The sequence below is a fragment of the Chenopodium quinoa genome, unplaced genomic scaffold (genome assembly GCF_001683475.1).
Source record: "Chenopodium quinoa cultivar QQ74 unplaced genomic scaffold, ASM168347v1, whole genome shotgun sequence".
In the NCBI taxonomy this organism is placed as follows: Eukaryota; Viridiplantae; Streptophyta; class Magnoliopsida; order Caryophyllales; family Amaranthaceae; genus Chenopodium; species Chenopodium quinoa.
The window spans coordinates 5,048,839-5,057,363 of record NW_018742914.1 but is presented as its reverse complement, the minus strand read 5'-3'; the positions used below and the strand labels follow the sequence as shown (position 1 = coordinate 5,057,363).

At 34.3% G+C, this 8,525-nt stretch overlaps 1 pseudogene; it reads left to right on the top strand.

The window, feature by feature from the left end:
* Positions 1 to 4,940: 4,940 nt before the first annotated feature.
* Positions 4,941 to 7,272, top strand: LOC110727667 (annotated as a pseudogene).
* The last annotated feature ends 1,253 nt before the right edge of the window (positions 7,273 to 8,525 follow it).

Genomic DNA, 8,525 nt, shown 5'->3' with positions numbered 1-8,525 from the left:
CATCCAACCAATATACATTCAATCTCCATTCACTACAAAAAAATGTCCATACAGAAACGGAATTCTAGCGACGGAATTTTATCCGTTTCTAAATTAGAGTTGGAATCAAAAAATAATTTAGAGACGGAATTTAAAAATCCGTTTCTAAATTAGAGACGGAATTAAAAATTCCGTCGCTAAATTCGCAACAGAATTGAAAATCCGTCTCTAAATTAGAAACGAATTTTTTTCCGTTGCAAAATTAGCAACGGATTTTTTCCTTTGCTGAATCTAGCAACGGATTTATTTTCCGTTGCTGAATCTAGCAACGGATTTATTTTCCGTTGCTAAATTTAGAGACGGATTTTTTTTTTCCGTAGCTAAGTTAGCAACGGATTTTTTTCTCCGTTGCTAAGTTAGAGACAAAATTTTATTTTATTTTCCGTTGCTAATATGATAATTTTTTAAACGAATTGTGTAAGTTAAATTCATCTCTAAACTAGAAACGGATTTTCAATTTGTCTCTAAACTAGGAACAGATTTTTAAATCCGTCTCTAAATTAGAGACGAATTTGAAAATCCGTCTCTAAATTAGAGACGAATTTGAAAATCCGTCTCTAAATTAGAGACGAATTTGAAAATCCGTCTCTAAATTAGAGACGAATTTGAAAATCCGTTCTTACATTAGAGACGGATTTTAGATTCCATTTCTAAACTAGAGACGGATTTTAAATTCCGTCTCTAATATTTCTTTCATTTATTATCAATTATGTGCGTAAAAGTAAACAAATAATATTTGGTATAGTTGGTAAGAGTTTCACTATTTGACATTGAGGTCACGAGTTCGACTCCTACTAACAGCAATATTGCGATTAGAGATTCAAGGAGCATTACATGGAAAGTCGAGTCGGGTTGACCAGAGTGAGGTCGACCCAAATAGCAGCTCTTTTTTAGTTCAAAAATTCCGCTGCTGAATCTAGCAACGGATTTTTTTAATCTGTTGCTAAAGCTAGCGACAGATTTATTTTTCAGTTGCTAAATCCAGCGACGGATTTATTTTTTCCGTTGCTAAATCCAGCGACGGATTTTTTTTCCGTTGCTAAGTCCAGCGACGAATTTTTTTTTCCTTCTCTAAATTCATTTAGCGACAAGGTTTTTACCAACGGAGTGATTTCGTCGATATATCCGTAGCTAGCTATGTCCAGCGACGGATTTGTAGCAATTAGCAACGGATTTCACTTGTTGCTAAAAGGCCAAATTTTTGTAGTGATTATACAAATTTACCCACTCACAAAATTACTCATCCATTTACACTAGTATCCCTAATTAATCTCCTCCTTATTATAATTTATTCCACTATTTTCTTTTCTTTTATTTTGAGAGTTTAATTGTAAGAGTTGTATCTCAATATCTCATTATTGGGGTAACTTTGTACTCTTATTTTATTATAGTGGAATTTTTTGGTGCTCGTCGTCGTGGGTTTTTACCTCTATATACAGGGTTTTTCCCACGTTAAATATCGTGTCTCCTTTTATTGCTTATCTTACATTTTACCTTTAATTTCTCGTTCTATTTTACATTTCCGCTGCGTGCTCATACCCTAACACTTATCCTCCCCGGCGACCCACCAGGCTACCACCACTTCCAACCGGCATGAACCACAACTACCCTGACTGATTACTCACCACATCCCCTGAATGAGAACCCACCACCTTTCCTCGATGGTGGGAAGGTGGTGTTTTTATTTTATTTTTTTATTTTTGCCAATCGCGGTAACCAGAGCCCAAAAGCGGTTACCTACTCCTTTTAATCATTTTTGTTGGCGGTATTTAACCAATTAGTATTATGTGCACCATGGTGCACCTAGAAATAGGTACACCTGGCCCAATCTGTGCCCAATAGAGGAAGCCCAGACAATAGAAGCCCTTGGAGTTCAGTTTGTTTGTTTTTTTTATATATATATTAAATAAAAGTTCCTCCTCTCAACTGTCATGTCTATTTTTTTTATTTCATTTAAAAAAAATTCTCTCCCCTCTCATACATAAAAAACCTTCTTGAATGAATTATTTTGTATTTTCTCTCTCCTCTCACCATTTTTCTCTCTATAAAAATTGCAATTTACCATGACAAAAGACAAAAAACACAAGAAAACACCGTAAAAAAATGAATATCACTTAAACTTCTTTGATTTTCCTACATTTGTGTTAAATTTGCTAATATAATTCAACAAATTATAAAATTGAAACTATGTTCTACTATATAATTGTCTTTTTGATTTTTTTTTTTGGTAGAAAATCGAAATGATCTACTCCTACTCAAGATGTATAAGTAATTTATTGTTTAAATTTGCAAATTGATCTTAAATTTTTAATTTTTAGAATTGAATATTAAATTGAACCCTAAATTTTTTGAACAATACAATTAGTCAAATGTTCAACATCAGAACACCAAAAAAAAAAAGAAATTAGATGATGTATATAAGAAAAAACCAATTGTTAAAAACTTCTGAACCCCAACCACAAACCACTAAACACCTTACGAAAACCTCTAAACCCTCTACAAAAACTTCTGAACCCCAACCACAAACCACTGAACACCCTTCAAAAACCTCTAAACACCCTACAAAAACCTCTGAACTCCCAACAAAAACTTTTGAACCCAACCACAAACCACTGAACACCCTACAAAAACCTCTAAACACCCTACAACCTCTGAACCTCTACAAAAACATCTGAACCCCGACCACAAACCACTGAACACCCTATAAAAACCTCTGAACCTCTACAAAAACATTTGAACCCCGACCACAAACCACTGAACACCCTATAAAAACCTCTGAACCCCCTACAAAAACTTTTGAAACCCGACCACAAACCACTGAACACCCTATAAAAACCTCTGAACCCCCTACAAAAACTTCTGAACCCTAACCAAAAACCACTGAACACCTACAAAAACCTCATGCGACTAGTCTACTACTTGCTTACCGAGAGTTTAAAACGAACCCCGTACAAAAACTTCTAAACCCTAACCACAAACCACTGAACCCCCTCAAAAACTTCTGAACCCTTAGCACAAACCAGTGAACGCCCTTCAAAAACTTCTGAACCCCAACCACAAACCACTGAACACCCTTTAAATACCTCTGAACCCATACAAAAACTTCTGAACCCCAACCGCAAACCACTAAACACCCTACAAAAACCTATGAACCCCCTACAAAAACTTCTGAACCCCAACAACAAACCATTGAACACCCTTCAAAAACTTCTGCACTTGAAGACATTGCTCAAAATGCCAAATGTTCAGATATATAAATTATAAAGTAGAGAATGTCAAAATTTTTAACAAAATTAAAAATACATAGATCTAAAACAAGAAAAAAGTTCATAAGTAATGTATCTCATGTTCAAAATTATAATAAAGATGTTCAAAAATACATGTCGGTAAAAATATGTATATATAGGAAACGTATCATACGTTCATATTTTTAACTTAAATTGTTCAAAATACTAAAATAAAATCAAATACAGAACTGTTCATAATAAAATACACAATTATCACTAAAAAAATCAAAAGAATATGAAAGCTACATATTCCAATACTCATACCTAGCCATGGTGATTTAGATAATGAAATCTCATCGGAAAATAATCATTTTCGTCGTCTTAACCACCTTCTCCTCGACAACGGCGCCATTTTTAAGCTTCACTACTTCATTGTAAAACTCCGTCCATTAACAAAGCTTCAAATCGAAGGTTGAAGAAAACAAAATTTGAATTTAATCTATAATAACGAAGGAATTCACTCTATGATGATCAACTATGGTGATGAAGGAATTTAATTAAAAGGATGATGAATGAATTCAAGAGAGAGAAAAATAGAGGAGAGAGAAAATAAAAGAGAAAGAAATCAGAAATTAGAAAAGTATAGGAGGAAAGAGAAGAGACAATATATTTTTATTGGTGGTTCAAATTAGAGGTGATCGTTTGCGGGCTTGGACGGGAAACGAGCCAGGCCTATACTTCATTTATTGTCCAACGAGCTAATTGTAGCTAACTGGAGCCCTTTTATGCGGGCTTGATAATTGTCCAAGCCCGCTCTATTAACGGGTCGGGCTTGCCCGCGGGCTCACCGGCCTAAAATATTTGTTTTACATATATCTAACACTCAATATATTTAACACTCATTATTTTTTTTATCATTTACATATGTTAATATTATTTCGATTTAGTTATCTTAAAAATTTCTTGATCACTAATGATACTAGAAAAAAACATATTTAACTTGTGACATATGTTAGTGAAAAAAAGGAAAGAATGAACTTATTTAATACAAGTATAATGATTAAATATAAAATTGAAATAAATAGTAGTAGCTAATAATAGGTTAGAGTCCAATATAGTCTCTTTGTATTTATTTTCTAAAATATACTACATAATCAACTAACTAAAAAATCATTAAACTATTACTTTTTGAAATAAACGGGTCGGGCGGGCTAGCCCACGGTACATATTGTCTTGTCCGTGTCCGCCCATTTATATTAACGGGCCGAGCCTAGCCTGCCCAAATTTTCAATTTTTTTCAAAATGGTTGTCCAAACTCGCTTATTTTGCGGACCGGGTTGGGCGGGTTTAGCGGGTTGATCCGTCCATGAACAGATCTAGTTCAAATAGAACTAGATGCACCTTGATGCATATTATAATTTGCCGTATTTAACAATCCTTAAACGGGCCCAAAACATCCAAATAAATGACGTTAAATTTCAATAATTCGTGACAAATTGAAATAAAAAAAATTAAAAAAAAATACCAAAACAGAAGAAGAGAGCAAAAAATATAGGAACACAAAGTGGATTGGGGAAGAAGAAAGCCTTGAAATAAAGACGCATAGTATTGAAGAACTTAATTCACAAACTAGGAATTAAAAACACAAAATAATAAAGCAAATTAAACACAATTATGCAGCAATTAGCACCCTCTCCAACTAATTCCTTAAGAATGATTCTGTCTTTTGCAAGAGTTTTGAGCACTTCTCCTCTTCTATCTCTTCTCCGAAATTCAAGCAATATTTTCAGAAATAATTACAATGCCAAGTTTTATGTAAGTCTTTTTTCTACTTTATAATCTAATGATATTTGTTGCATTCTTTTTCGAGGTCAGACTTTTGAGCGTTATTTCTTTCATAATGTATTGATAAGAATCATTAATTTTGATAATTTTTTTGAATGCATTTGTAATTTTTAGTTTGAATTTTATTAGTAATGTAATCAATTTTCTGGGTTTTATAATGCATGATGAAACTATGAAAAGCACTGTTGAGTTTTATATGCAATCTCGAATTTTGGGAATTTGTTGCTTCTTTATAAATTAACAGTGATTACATAATGTGACTTGGAATTCTGCCCCGAGTGTATCCGTGTCGGATCCTAGACATTTGGACAATGATAAAACATTTGGAGAATACATTTGTACTAAAATCAAGAAAAATCTTCAAAAATTTGTTGAGTCAAACACTTGGACACATACCCATGTTAAATATGGGTATACGAGTTCAAGTAGCATACATAGTCGATTAACATGCGTATATATTGTTGGAAGAATTATGCTTAAATTTCAAATGACACATACCCAATAATATTCTGTGTAGATTAATTCGATCATAACAGGTTATAGCAGAAGCATATTTGACTGAGCTCTAAGTTCATGGTTAATGAGCATAAGTGGTTCAATTAATCCAGTACTATAGTTATAATATGCCATTTCAATTCTTTTGTTTCTAGAATGACCAAACTTGTTGCATTGTCTATGGCTTTTCTAGAATCTAAATGATCATCATGTTACCAAATACTGTAGGGGACTTTTGCTACGCGTTCAGTTGGGCAGCACCAGGAGCGCAATTACACAAAACATAGCAAACGCAACTTCACTGTCGACTTGCCTAGCTTATCTCCTAAAGATTCAAGCAAGAAGTGCAAAAATGATTTCAGTTTCAATGTAGCAAGGAACATCTTGTTAGATGGCTTAAATAAGACACCTCAAGAGAACCTTTTCTGCTCTCCTGTCTCGACGAGTGCTGTTTTAAACATGCTTATTCCAGGATCCAAAGGACTAACCCGTGATCAATTTGTTAATTTGCTTTGTTTGAAAGAGGAGGAATTGAACAAGTCTTCCATGAAGCTCCTTGATGTTGTAAGGCCATTCAAGGGTGGAGATGGGCCTAGTATCTCGTTCAGTAACAGCGTTTGGGTTGACAAACAATGTCCACTAATCCAGTCATATAAGGAGCTGCTTGAAAATGTCCATGATGCTGATGTTAAGAGTGTTGATTTGTTGTGCAATGTACGCATACCAAACTTTCTGTTTCAGTCTCAAATGCACATATTTACTCATCTTAATACTTGATTCTAGTAAATTATATTGTAAATGTATGAATTGCACTCATATGGAATGCTGAATCCCTGATTAATGTTACTGTGCCTGTGTTTTGAAGGCTGAAAAAGTGAAGGAAGAAGTCAACTCATGGAGCAGGACAAAGACTGAAGGGATGATCAAAACTATTCTGCCAGAGACCTTGTACTACAATGACACGGTTGTGATTTTGGCGAATGCATTACACTTTGAGTTGGAGAATTCAGATGAAACATTAATGGATCCTTCAGGAGCACAACGTTCACTGTATTATTGTGGAGAATTTGAGGGTTCTGAGGTACTTACAATGCCAATAAAAGGAGGCAAAAAAATAGCAGGACAAGATCCTCGAAGCTTCTCAATTTACATCCTTGTTCCATCGGAGAAAACTGACCTTTCCAATGGGAGATCTCTTGTTGGAAGAAGAAAGATAAGCCTCTCACAATTCTTAGAAGAAATGAAAATGGGCACAAAAGTTTTCCAGAAGAAGGTCAATAGACATTAAAAGGAAATCTCAGATTTTTCATTCCCAACTTTCAACATTGAAAGTGAGATTTCATTGTCAAGTAAAATGCAACATTTAGGCTTGACATTACCATTTCAGGCAGGCAAGAATGAGCTCATGAGGTTTATTGACTCTCCTCTTTCGGAACTATTGTATGTCACAGATGTTACCCAGAAGACTCGAATTGAAACTAATGCGAGGGGTACATCTTTTTCTGTTGTGACTTACACAACTCTCAATGGCCCTGCTCATCGTTTCCCAGCAATAACACCATCAGAGAAGAAATTTGTAGCTGATAATCCCTTTCTCTTCATGATTCAGGATGATTTCTCTGGTGCTGTTGTTTCTGTTGGCACAGTGCTGAGTACTGATTTGTAGACCTAGTCTTTTAGCTTGATCAACTGATACAGTAAGACCAGATCAAATCAAATTTTAAGTACAGTACATATATTAGGGAAATTTTGTCAAATTGTTTACAAATATTAATTAGAGGTATATATATATGTTCTGCCTATCATATCAAGGTTCATTCTATCAATATACATAGTTGATTTAGCATTCAATTTTGTGCCAGCATCTTAATTCTTTCCATTGAAGTTTTACTCAATGTTCGATTATGATTTATGATTCATTTATATAATGTTGCAGTTATCTGATTAATTTGACTTGCATGCAACCAACTGAGGTTAGCATGCAGTGGCGGACCCAGGAATTTCCGACTGATGAGTCACAATCGATAACCAAATATGTAAAAAAAAAATTTGACAACATGACAAGCTTAGCTCTCTAATAATTGACAAGATTAAAATCTGTACAAGCATTAGGGTGTATTCACAATTTGACAGACATAATTGACTATATCATTAGGGTGGGTCGACTATATCATAAGCAATCGTCCGAATCGCCAATCAAATCAGCACATATGCAAAACCCCATATAAATCTACCAAAGTCAATGGTGTATTGACAATTTGACAGACATAATTAACATCAATAAACACCCTAAATAAACACTGGTTACAATTCACATGGTAAAAAAGGTTCAAATTTCATCAAAAACCCAACAACATTAACAAAAGGTTCAAAGTTTACCAAACAAACAACAACAAAATCAACCAAAGAAAATAATATTTTTTTTTTTTTTTTTTGAAAAAAAACTTAGAAATTTTTTTTGGGCCCTGGTGAGTCATTTGACTCACCATGCACAAGGGCAGGTCCGCCAATGTTAGCATGAGTGATTAAGGGCCTCTTGCTCCTTAACCAAGGTCTCGAGTAATTTAAAGTGTATAGTATGAACTCTTTCCCCCAAGCCTCATAGTTTTGGCATAGCTTGATTTGCAACTATTAGCATACTAACTCGTTTCCCTAAAAAAAAAAAAAAAAAAATAATAATAATAATAAAGGAAAAAAAGTGTATAGTAGTTGTAGACAACTAAAAATGTCTTTCCGAAACCAAACCCTCAATTAATTATACCTTTCACGCCTTGGTTTAAGGATGGAACATCGGGTCGAGTATGGACTCCTTGGAGTGCTTAGGGGAAGTATTATGGAAAAATAGGGGAAGTAGTACTATAGTACTTGCACTCCCTCCGTCCCGTTTTGTTTGTCACTTTTGAAGGAAATACAGGGGAA